Source organism: Bidens hawaiensis, unplaced genomic scaffold, assembly GCF_021521415.1.
Source record: "Bidens hawaiensis isolate Kalapana, Puna unplaced genomic scaffold, B.hawaiensis_p1.1 tig00034712_1, whole genome shotgun sequence".
NCBI lineage: Eukaryota > Viridiplantae > Streptophyta > Magnoliopsida > Asterales > Asteraceae > Bidens > Bidens hawaiensis.
In genome coordinates, this window is record NW_027496031.1 from 180,931 (window position 1) to 194,848 (window position 13,918).

Consider the following 13,918-nt stretch of genomic DNA (forward strand, 5'->3'; position numbering starts at 1 on the left):
AAACCAACTATTCATGTATCACCATGACTTTTCGGATTTTCAAATCCAACAAACGAATATGTAAGTAAAATCAATAAAAATCGAAATTCAACAAAAATCGAAATATCGCGAAATAAAACATAAAATCATATACTGCGCAGGTGCGAGCATATTTATAAATAACGAGTAATTAACAATAAGCGCGTAAACATGAGATTTCTCTCATGCGCGAGAAGGGACTCTTAGGTATTCTAGGCCGTTACGTCTAACCACCTATCCTAAAGTCAACGAGCTCTGATACCAATCTGTAACACCCCGACCAAAGGCGGATTATACATCGGGCGCCACATATTGTTACATTACTCGTGACACTATTTGGTGTCAATATTTATTAATACACATTCATACGCACACGCGCAGCGTAAACATAGATAACATAAATCAACTTAAATCAATATATATTAAATTATAATATTCGAGCAACATATACTTGTCTTGTTACATTTTAAGCTAGGTCCAAAACAAAAGAAAACTTCCTACGTGTCCACAAGCTCCTAAACAGCTACTGCAAACCTGAACATGTGTTAAAATAAACGTCAAACACTTGCGTGTTGGTGAGAAATCAAGTTTAATAGATAATCATAGATAACCATAAATCTGCGCGCAACATATGTTAGTCTGGTATTTAACAAGGGTGAGATCAGATTGTGACCAAGCCTTAGATTCATAGTTCAATCCGTACTCCAAATTGAGTACAAAAACAAGAAAACTGTGCAAGTGTAAACAAAAGAGAAATCATAAACGATAGGTCTCCCGTGTCTAGCAATGGATCCATGAGAGCTTCGGAATAGGCCGACCAAAGCGGTTGATGATACACACATACAAATAACAGCCAAGTAAATAATCCATAACACATGGGATACTGCGCGACTAAAGTTCATAAACAGGTTTAAGACTCAAGTTTGTATGAACACATGAACATCCCAAAAACATTAAAACTAAAAAGGGATTAGGTACGAGATTACTCACTTGATAAATGGTGATGATAGAAAGATAAAGCAAGAACCAAACAAGCAAAGTTAACCTATAAACAAGATTATTGTTTTAACGATTGGTTTTATGTCTTGATTATAAGTTAGCATAATTAATAAGTAAATTATTATATATAATATATTACCGGAAAGCAGGAAGGAAGACGGAGGCAGAGAGAGACGGCAAGAGAACAACGGCAGAGAGCAAAGGAGCAAGAGAGAAACAAGAGAGTAAATGTGTTTGTGTGTGAAGTGTTATGAGAATAATATTATCATTTATAGGGAAACCCTAGGAGACAACAATCCAGAAAAAGGGGAAAAGATCTTCAACAGGATCAAACAAAAGATAACAAAAGCAAAAAGGTTCCAAAAGCAAAAGATATCAAAAGATATGGCAGCAGGGAAAAAGAGAAAAGGCTGACAGGGAACAGTAAACAGGCATGGGAGGGGTCAGAAAAAGGAACAGGAAAAGCAAATCTCAAAAGATTATGTCAGTCACTTTTTCTACCAACCAATAGGGTTGGTGCGCATGCAGCGCCGAAAGTGGCTTTTCAGACATAAAGCAGATTAGGTCAACAGCTCAAAAAGATACAAAAGCAAACGGCTAGAATAAACAGAAAGACACAAGGGTTAAGCGCGAGAAGGCATCGGGCGCAAAGGCAGACACAGAGTCAAGAGTGCGTGAAGGCAGACAGAACCAACCTCAACGCGACGCGGGAAGGACTACATTTCTAAGCGTGCTGCGGGAAGAACTCCAGTTCTTAGCACACTGCGGGAAGAACTCCAGTTCTTAGCGCACTGCGGGAAGAACTCCAGTCCTTAGCACACTGCGGGAAGATTTCGCCACTCGCAAGCAGGAACAGCAGGTCAACACGCTGGACAACACGCAGGCTTCCTGAGGGATCTTGCGTGTAGGAAACGCACAGACATCCTTAGGCGGGAAGAACCAAAGGGCAAGCAAAGAGAAGGGACGGGACGGCGGAAAGAAAAGGAGGCGGAAAGAAAGAGAGAGGAAGGCGGAAAGAATCAGAGAAGAAGAGGGACAGGACGGCGGGAAGGAAGAGATAAGGGCGGGAAGGAACACAAAACAAATACAAGATTAAAAATAAAGTTTAAATCAAAACAGAAAGAGATCGGTCAGAAAAACGGGTACCTGGGTCGGGTCGGATTCGGGGCAGATGTTACAACGGGTTAGATATTTTTTAAGGAAAACCCGACTAACCCGACCCGATTAACCCGAAACCCGATCGAGTTGACCCGATGAACACCCCTAATCCAAACCCCAGCAAGTTACAAATTTCTTTTGCACCGGCGGCCCAACCCGTTTTTTTCACTTTTCACACATAAACAAGCCCGATTAAGTCCAACATATTGCGGGTTAAGTTATCTTATAAAGGGAAATAAAAATGAAAATGATGAGAATGATTTATAGCTACACAAAAACACCATTTAAAAAAATAAAAAAATTATAACTCTAAATTTAATAAAAAACGAAAAAAGTAAAATCACAAAAATGTTTCCACCGACTTTCTTGTTCAAAAAAAAAACCACATGATGAGTGAAAAGATCATTGTATGTTTTTGTTTATCATTGTGTTTTGTGTTTTGTGTTTTTTTTGTCATTTGTTGTGTCTTTTTTCTTTGACATTGCGTCTTTTTTTCTTTATATTGTGTTGTATACTTAACATTGTGCTATATTTTGTTCGACATTGTGTTATATTTTGCGATCTATTGTGTCTTTTTTTAGTTATAATTGTGTCTTTTGTTTGATTTGATCTCGACATTGTGCTTTCGGTCAATTTTTATATTTTTCTTTGATTTAGTTTTTTGAACGGGAATGATGACGGAAACATTTTAGTTTTTTAAATTTTTCCGTTTTTTATTTTAAATGTTGAGTTGTTATAACTTTTTTATTATCTTTTTTTAATTTGTTTTTAAGGAGTTTTTTGTATGGTTACAGATCCTCCACACACTTCTTATATTTGTATTCTTTGTAGACAGAATTACAAATTTTGTCCTTTAAAAAAAGCCAAATTACGGTTCGTGTCCTTTTTTTTAGTTTCTTTGCAGGCGGTGTCCTTTAAACATTTTTTCTACACGTTATGTCCTTTACGCTATCTGGGTTAGAAAAACTCAGTTAAATACCCTCACATGAGGCGCATGTGAGGGCATTTTTGTCTTTTCACTTGTACCTGCAAATTTATAACACCTCCCACCACTTACAAAACCCTAAAATCCACCACCAATCCCACCTCCGGTTTCTGGCCACCTAAACCACCACCTCCGTTTCCGGCCACCTGAACCATCACCTCCGATTTCCGGCCATCAGAACCACTACCATTTTTTTCGGGCCAGATCTGAACACCCATTATGAAATCTTCTTGTTTCCTTTCAATTCTACTCATCTTCATCGCAATTTCAATCTCATTCATCTTCCCAAATTCAAATCAAACCAAAACCCAGTTCCTAAAATCCACCACCTCACCATTCCTCAATCCAATTTCAAAACTTCTAGGGTTTAACTTTAAACCCCAAATATTAAACCCTAATCCATCAAACCCTAATTTAACCCCCAATCACTGCATCATATGGATGGCACCATTCATCTCGGTTGGCGGGTACTGTTCCGAAGCTTGGTCTTACATATTAGCCCTTAATAATCACTACAATAATAATCAAATCAAACCAAAACCAGGATTGTACACCTCGTCCAAACTATCGAACTCGTCGGCGTTATATTCTCAGGCGAGATTTGGTTCAAACTCGTCGGAATCGTAGTCGTTCGTCGGAGTTTGATCAGAAAACTGGATTCCGGCGGGGTTAACTGGATCTGGGTTTGTGGATCTTGTTGTTCTTGTTGTTGTTGATTATTATTATTATTGTTGTTGTTGTCTGGTAGATTGGATGTGAAAACAGTGGAGGTGAACCAGCTGTTGAGTGCCCAAAGTGATGATGACGGAAGTTACAGGGCCTCCATTGTTGTTGAGAGAAGAGAAGGGTGAAGAAGATTTAGATAGGGAAAGTGGTGTGTGTGTGTGTTTGTGTATGTGAATTTATTGTTATTATTATTAATATGAGTATATGAATTTGTTTTGAAAAGACAAAAATGCCCTCACACGCGTCTCACGTGAAGGTATTTAACTGAGTTTTTTTTAACCCTGTTAGCGTAAAGGACATAACGTGTAGGAAAAAAATGTTTAAAGGACATCGCCTGCAAAGAAACTAAAAAAGGACACGAACCGTAATTTGGCTTTCTTTAAAGGACAAAATTTGTATTTATGTCTTCTTTGTATTTAAACTTTACCCACATATTGCACCCTTTAAAAGGTATTTTTTAATGTATTTTTAAATCATTTTTAATATTACGTGTGCGTCTCACGTGAGGGTATTTAACTGAGTTTTTTTAACCCTGTTAGTGTAAAGGACATAACGTGTTGGAAAAAAATGTTTAAAGGACACCGCCTGCAAAGAAACTAAAAAAATGACACGAACTGCAATTTGGCTTTTTTTAAAGGACAAAATTTGTAATTCTGTCTTCTTTGTATTTAAACTTTACCCACATATTGCACCCTTTAAAAGGTATTTTTTTAATGTATTTTTAAAGAGTTAATGGCCATTTTCGTTCATGTGGTTTGCTACTTTTGCCACTTCAGTCCAAAATTTGTATTTTTGTCAATTTAGTCCTCATAGTTTTAAATATTAGCCAATTACGTCCTATCCGTCTAACGGTATCCAGCTATGCCGTTAGTTTAAAGGTATTTTTGTCTTTCTCCTTTTTATTTTGAGTTATTGGTCATTTTCGTCCCTGTGGTTTGATACTTTTGCCAATTCAGTCCAAAGTTTGAAATTTTGTCAATTTAAATCAGTTTTTTTTTCTATATCCCTAGAGAGCATTATCCAAGCCCAAAACAAGTCTGCATTTACTCTGTCGACAACAGTAATCATAGCCCCTCCTCTCGTATTTAGTTTCTAGACGGTTCCTAAACTCTCCCCCGTGGTGGAATTCAATGGTAAAGTGGTCAAAGCAATTCTGTGAAACCGAATTATACGGAAAAAACTAAAAATCATTTCTTTGATGAATGCATAATATTTAGGGTTTAGAGATTAACATATCATAACGAAAATCTGGGTCGTAATCAACTATTATACATTAATCAACAAAACAATTTTTAGTTTTTTCTGTATAATTCGATTTCAGGGAATTACCTTGACCACTTTACCATTGAATTCCACCATGGAGAAGATTTTAGGAAATTTCTAGAAACTAAATATAAGCGGAGGGTATAATTACTGTTGTCAACAGAGTAAATGCATACTAGTATTTGAGGTTACTCGATGGTTTTGGGCTTGAGTTATGCTCTTCAGGGTTATAAACAAAAAAATAAAAAATAAAAAAACTGAATTAAACTGAACATTAAATTGACAAATTTTCAAACTTTGGACTGAATTGGCAAAAATATCAAACCACAGGGACTAAAATGACAATTAACTCAAAATTAAAAGGAGAAAGACAAAAATACCCTTAAACTAACGGCATAGCTGGATGCCGTTAGGCGGATGAGACGTAATTGACTAATATTTAAAACTATGAGGACTAAATTGACAAAATTAAAAATTTTGGACTGAAGTGACGAAAGTAGCAAACCACAGGGACGAAAAAGGCCATTAACTCATTTTTAATATTACGTGTTGGGATTTTATTTTCACCTCATCGAATATTTATAGTTTCCATATATGTTTTTGAAATATAAAGATTTTTTTATTATTATATTATATTTCTGTCTAGTAATAAGATGAAAATTCTCATTGAAACAGTTTTATGATTACAAAGACAATAAAACAAATAAATCATGTAAAAGAGAATCAATTCCATCATTTGATTCTTTCGGTTTGCTAAGATTCTTTTCCTATGATTAAAATTATGTATGGCATCTTCATTAGTATAATCACAATTTATTTGTTTATTTGTTAAAAGGTAAAGGCGATACACTAAAAACACTGCGATATTAGTAAGAAGCCAGAAGAGAACAAAACAAAAATAACCTTAACATGTTATTGATGGATACAAAAGCTAGTACCAGATAATGTATTATTTATTAACAACTTATAAAATTTAATAACGATAATTACAAAATTAATCTAATGTGAATCAGATCACAACCTCTAATATAATTAACTCTAATACTCTACATGATATTGTTCATATTTCGAGTTGTTTTTATGTGGGTTGCTTGCCAAATCTCTGAGTATGTCGGTTATGTATATTATGGTGTTAATTAAGAAAATTGATAACACTTTAGCCTGAATATTTAAGCCAGATAGATAATGCTTCACGAGAGATCAAGTGTGTTTCTCTATAAAGTCTTATTCATTTGATTAAAAATAAACACGCAACGTTTAAATATGTATATACTAGAAATAACCTTTTAATATGGACTTACGGATCATTTGGCTAGCTTTACCAAGATGACATAACTAGTCACCTACAATTACTTGCATTGATGGTAGTAATTGTTGTCTAAGGATATAGAATCAATGGTATAAACATAAAATGTGGAAATGGCCTTTAAAATGTTCAACAAAATACGTGTGTGAGAGAGAGTGGTACGGGGGGTTGGCGAAACCACAACATGTGCCTTTTCAAGTGACCAAATGAACACCGACTTAAGGTAGAATATTAGTTTGATCCAACTGGCTAAGACCAAAGGGTATAGTGGTCATTTGTGAATCACACAAAATTCAGTGGAGGGTGTGACCTCAAGGTAGCAATAGTAGGGGTTGCCTATATTCTCTTTTCTAGAGTTAAAGAAACCTAGTACAAGTTAGAAATAAATGGAAATACAAAATTAAAAGCACATCATTTCTTCTTTACCAAGTTTTAGAAAGTTTGTTTGGTTTTTTATTCATAAGAAACAGAATGAACACGTCTTAATCTCCCCCATTAATCTTGCATTCAAGGTTGTTTTATATAATGCAGAAAGTTATGACTCCTTGCACTCTAAATAAGTCAACATCCGCACACTCTTATTGCTTACATGACATGCCACTTGAATAAATTGCTGAGTTGGAATTGAGATCAGCTATCTCATATGAGATAGCTGAAAACCTAATTTCCAAAACATGTCATGTCAGAAACCTAGAAACCATTTTGTTTTCTTAAAACAACCTAAAACAAAAAATAAATCCCAATAAGTCTTGAAGTTTCACAAAGTGACTTGACTTTTAGCAAAGTCACAACTCACAAGCGTATCTTTTAGAAAAAAAACGTATTTCATATTTCACATATCTACCTTTGTTTAGTTAAAGTTACTTTTATTAGTTCCACACAAAGAATATGAAGAATAGATATGATGGCGAGTCATTAAACATGGGGAATGAGAAAAGTGAGTAAATAAAGTTGATACCTTTTAATGGAATGAGATGTAATGTCAATTTTATTATAACTTTATAATTGATGTAGAGAATGAAATTTGTTTTTTTTTAATTAAGAATTATTTACCAATGAAAGGATGTTGGTTTAAAAACGTCAAATAGAAAACATAATCAAAGAACATCTTGCATGTAATTAACAGACCCTAAGTTACATTAATTGCACATGGCATGGCACCTTATCTTAACACGTCTCGAAGGAACATTAAAAATTATTATTATTATGTGTTGTGTTTGTATGAATGTATAGAAAGAAGTATAGATAGATACAGCTAAGGAAGTTTAATGATTAATATGTTAAGATGGCGTGAATATCTCTGGTCCTCCCATTTTGTCGTCGAAAGTGGGGCCAGATGGTCGAATATTCTGCTGCTATCCGTCTTTCCCGGCCTCATTGCCACGTGTCCTCCCCCTTTATTCCAAACTTACACTTTATTATTATTATTATTATTATTATTATTATTATTTTTAACGGTCAAATAAGTAACGTCGGGTACCCGTACATTTTATTATTATTATTCCAACTTTTTTATTATTATTATTATTATTCATTCGAATTCAAATGTATAATATATGTTTTAGATTCCTCACCGATATTTCCTCCCGATGTTTCTCGTCTACATCATACTTGTCTTCTCTCAAACTGGCCTACACATCTCAAATTTGTCAAAACATCCTTGCTAAACGGGACGTATTTGTATTAACCCGCTGGGTTTGTGGGAATTGACCCGTTTAACTGGTTTAATTTTATATTTTACATGTGTTTTGTGTTATAAATTAAATTGACGTGTCAGATTATGTAATGATATAAATTTGCATTTTTGTTTGTAAAATTATAGTTTTAAAGTCTTTGAAGAAAATCAAGTCTAGACCGGGGTTTAAACAAGTATTTTTATAGGGTGCAGTGAGCTGAGAATCTTGAATTCAGGTATGAATGTTGTGTCAACCCGTATATATCATTTGTGTCGGTTAGAACCTTGACGCAATTTAGTGCTTGAACAATGAACTTATCTTTTAACTTTCTCACGTTATAAGCATTTATTTTATCATGTATTAAAATAAAATTCTTATTCAACAAAAATCACTTATTAATTTTTATAAGTAGTGATCGAATTTGCACTTGATAGTTGATAATTAACTTGATACTCCTTGAAAAGTTTCCCAGGAGTTACTCATCATTATTAAAGTGAAAGAGAGAAGTTATGCTTTTAATAAAAGGGAAAGGAAACTTACATTCCTTTTTTTACATCGATCGCACCCTATAAAATGTGGTACTCAGAGCATTCTCATCTCATTCTCTATAATTATGTGAGGAAAGTTTGCAAATTATAGGGTGAGGTTGTGAGTGATTGTGAGTGTAAATTATAGGGTGAAGAGAGAAATGTAGTGATTTTTTGTAAATTTGGGGAAACATTGTTACCCCTATTTATTTTTTAATATTTTTTGGATTGGTTGTGAGTAGAGGAGAGAGAAAACTGTAATAATAAATGTATAAAAAATATTATTTAATTGAACATGAGAGAGAAATGTAGTGTTTTTTAGTGTAATTACAGAAATAGGGATAGAGAACGGGTTGAGAATGCTCTCAGATTGATGTATTTTAAAACAACTTTTTTTTTTATTTATAATGCTTTCAACTTTTCAAGGTTGTGTATTGGGATTTTCCTTTTACCCATTTAATATATATAGTTTACATTTTTGTTTTTTGAAAATATACACACTTTTTATATATTTCCGTTTAAAATTGTGTGCAGCGGCTGTCACCAAACATCATTCCGATGATGGTGCGCTGGCGTTAAGGGCACTAAGAACATCCCCATTCACAAACCAACCCAAACCAATCTTTTATTATAAAATCAATTTCTCTCTCTTCCACCTACCCAACCCAACCAAACCAAACTTTCCTCACTTATTAGCAACCCAAACCACACTATTTTTTATTAAATAAATATAATTTTATAATTGTTTTTTATTAATAATTGTTGTTTAATTATTAAAAGTGTTTAAAAATATAAAAAATAACTTCTTTATTTAAAAATAAACAATATAAATTTAATATAAAAATATTTTAAAAATATTATATTCACCAAACACACTTAAATAAAGTAAATAACAAAATTACAATTGTAGCATAAATATAAAATTACACTTAGAAATGATAAAAAAAGTACATAATTATTCATCATCGTCAAATTTTTGCCTAAATATTTTTATTTTGCGATCTAAAGTTTTTTTAATAAAATTTATACCAGTTTGTTCAAAAAAAAAACTAAACAATGACTATGTTTTTAGATTTTTTTAAAAACTTATTAATTAAAAGTTATTAAAGAAAAACATTTTTAGACTTAAAATTAATTAGTATGAAAAGAAAAGAAAAAATAAATTCAAATGAGAACCAATAATCTAGAGACATGTGGCTGCAAGTTGGGTGGGCAAACTAGATTGATATTCCGAATGGTTCGGCCAATTTTAAAGCATTTTTTAATTTTATTTATTTTTAAATAGTGTTTCAAACTAACACTAGTTTGCTAATGGGGATGGTCTAAGACCACCCACTATGGGGCGTGGTTGAGTGAAAGGAGGGGCGTCTATGATGATGGGGCGCGGAGCCAAAGGTCGTCCCAACGACCGGCGCATTTGTGGTGAAGGTGGGCCCCCCTCTTCAACGAATACATAACGTAAACTTAAAAAAATTAATTTAATTATTTTCTATATAATACAAATTATATATCTAATTTTTACTCAATCAAATCTCAAATTTCACTCAAACAACTCACAAATTCTACTTTAAATTCTTTCAACTTTCTACCATGGATCATTTCATAAACCTAAACCCAAACACAAGCTCAAGCTCAAACCCAAACCCGAACACAAGCTCGAGCTCAAACCCGAACCCGTAGGATCCGTCTCAAAGGTGGTGGGCTAGTGTGCTCGCAAACAATAATGACCCTAACAACCCTTTCTATACCAACCAACATATACTGTAATGCCTCCAATCATACAACCGTTTCCCAACGATATGTTCTATCGAATGCCAATGCCGTTTGTGCTTCCACCAACCCAAACACCCCAAACTCAAGTTCCCGAAACCCAAGTAGACGAACCGCACATTCGTCGCAGACGAAACCATAAAAAGAAGGTTGATGTCGGTCAAACAACTACCGAAATGGTTGAAAGAAAAAAGTGGAAAAATGAAGAGGAAGCGGCGTTGACGCAAGCATGGATCGACTCATCCGAAGACTCAATTCAAGTAAATCATCAAATTATTTATATATATTTCGTGTTTTATTTATTTTTTTTGTTTACTAATACTAAGTTTTTATATGTATCGTAGGTGACGGTAAACACACCACGAAATTTTGTGAAGAAATACGTACTAAGTTCTTTGATAAAATGGGTCAAGGTCGTTACCGCGGGGATGATTCCGTCCCCAACAAATGGAAGGCAATGCTAAAAAAATGAACAACTCCTTCAAAATTCACAATCGCGTTACAAGCAATAAAGGAAGCGGCACGAACAATGTCGACCTCATTGAGACTTGCTTAAAACAATACAAGTCCCTTAATGGTCACGATTTCGGTAAGTTGGAGATTTGGAGAAAATGCACAAGCTCGCCAAAGCGGCATCCGATTCCGACATCTTCACTGCGACCGTCCAAACGGTCAAAGAACGTCTACTTCGGCCAATCAATCGCCGTCTCAAGCGTGGTCGGATGCTCGTTCTCAATTTAACTTAATCGAGATTGATCCCATTTTTCTATTTGATGAACCGGATGAGTTGCCAAGTCCGGTAGGAAGAGAAAAGGCCAAGGCGGCGGCTAGAGGTGGGGGATCTTCGTCTAGAACGACATCCTCGATGAGTTCCGATGCGAGCGCACGTTTTGAAAACTTGGAGCTTGCACTTAAAGAGTTTGCCGATGTGAAAAAACACTCAAAGAATGAAATCAATATAATGTATGAAGAAAGAAAAGCGATGCATGCAGAATACCAAGCCATGCATGAAGAAAGATAGAAAGCTAACTAGGAGCGGCAACGAGAAAATGATTTCAAGCTCCTCGCAAAAGATCTCTCGCATCTAGATGGGCCCACACGGGCGTTTATGAGAAAAAAAGCAAGGATAATGGCAAAATACTCAAACGAGGACGACGAATATAGTTCTGTTTTTTTATGCTTTTTTTATTTATATTTATTTAATTTCAATTTAGTTTGATTTTTATTATTATGTATTTAATAAATTTTTTGTTTTTTTTTGTTTTATAAAAAAATAAAAAACTAAAGGGACTTCGATGCCCCCTCACCATAGAGGGGAATCATTGGGTGGGACTTTGATGGCTCAGTGCCTACGTGACACTGTGGATAGACATCAATGCCTCTCACCATAAATGATGATCTAAGAAAGAGGATGCAACCACAATCAATGATTTAAAAACCGGTTCAAACCGGCCAATTGAACCGGTTAAACCGGATTTCACACAACATGCCGGTATTTTGAGTCAAGTATTTTTCACCGGTTTGGTTAAACATCGTACCAGCGCTTTTTGTCTAAAATACCGGTTTTACCGATAAACCGGTTTTAAGTCCGAGAAATTTTAGATTTGTGCGGCATATATTTTTTCAAAATTACTTTTAACACAACAATTAACATTCAAATGTGTAAACTTTAGGACTATTTTTTTTTTAAATTGAGTGTTTTTGCATTATTTTTTTAATATGGATTAACTTTTATTTATTTTTTGTTATGTAATCATATAGTTTTGGGTTATTTTTGAATTAAAATTACATTTATAGGAAATTATAAGATAAAATATTTAACCGGTTGAACCTCCCGGTATAATCCGATTCAACCAGTTATACCATTTTTTAGTCTAATCCGGTACAGGTAGAATACCGGTTTTTAAAACATTGGCCACAATAACTCGCTAGAAAGAGAGAGAGGATGAAAAATTTTGATATATTTTTTTTAAGTCAATTACCCATAGTCATATCACATTATCACCTACCTTTTTCAATTTTCTTTACTTAATTTGTTTTAATGAAACCAATTCACATTTTAAAGGAAAGTTTGTTAGAGCTCCTGCATACGTGTCACTAACGTGAATATTTTGAGTTAAATCATTATACATATCATAATAATAAGATGAAAATTCACTTAAAACAACTTTGTTTTTTAAACAAAAGTAAAAACAAATAAATTTGTCAAAAGAGAATCAATTCCATCATCTGATTCTTTCTGTTTGCTAAGATTCTTTTCGTGTGATTAAGATTATATATCATTTCTTTATTAAAATAAACGGTCTTAGAAGTTATTTCTTTGTTGAAAAGTAAAGGCGACGCCATTAAGGAAGTAAGGAACTAGAATGGAATACGAAAGAACAAACATAATAAGTAATAATAAAGAAATTGTAACATAAAATGTATTCCGTATTATTACTAACTATAAATGGGTCAAATTATTCTAAAAAAAAGAAACAAAAATGAGAAAGATAAGAATGATTTTTAGAAGAAAAAAAAACTCTCAAAAAAATAACGAAAAATTAACAAAAAAAATCATAACTCAAAATATAATGAAAAATATAAAAACGCAAAAATGTTTCCACCGTCTTCCTTGTTCCAAAAAAAAAACTTGAAAAAGACACAATGTTGAGGAAAAAAGATCATTGTGTCTTTTTATTTATCATTGTGTTTTATGTTTGTTTTCGTTATTGATTGTGTATTCTTTCTTGATATTGTGTTATGGTACTCAAAATTATGTTATATTTTGTTTAGCATTTTGTTAAATTTTGCAGCATATTGTGTCTTTTTTAATTATCATTGTGTTGTTTGTTCATTTTCGGCTTTTTTTCTCGACATCGTGTCTTTTCGTTGTTTTTTTTTGTGAACAGAAATTACGGGAGAAACATTTTAGTTTTTTTATTTTTTTGTTTTTTTAATTATATTTTGAGTTATGATTTTTTAATTATTTGTTGAGAGGTTTTTTGTATGGGTACAAATCCTTCTTACACTTCTTATGTTTGTTTCCGTTATTGATTGTGTATTCTTTCTTGATATTGTGTTATGGTACTCAAAATTATATTATATTTTGTTTAGCATTTTGTTAAATTTTGCAGCATATTGTGTCTTTTTTAATTACCATTGTGTTGTTTGTTCATTTTCGGCATTGTGTCTTTTTTTCTCGACATCGTGTCTTTTCGTTGTTTTTTTTGTGGAACAGAAATTACGGGGGAAACATTTTAGTTTTTTAATTTTTTGTTTTTTTAATTATATTTTGAGTTATGATTTTTTAATTATTTGTTGAGGGGTTTTTTGTATGATCACAAATCCTTCTTACACTTCTTATTTTTGTCTCCCTTTGTATTATAACTTTAACCTTATATATAATGATGATAATTACCGGTCAAGTGACTCAATCTAGTTCTAAATGTCTAAAATTAATATAATGTGATAATGAGATAAATGATAAGAGGCTAGCTCGAATGAAACT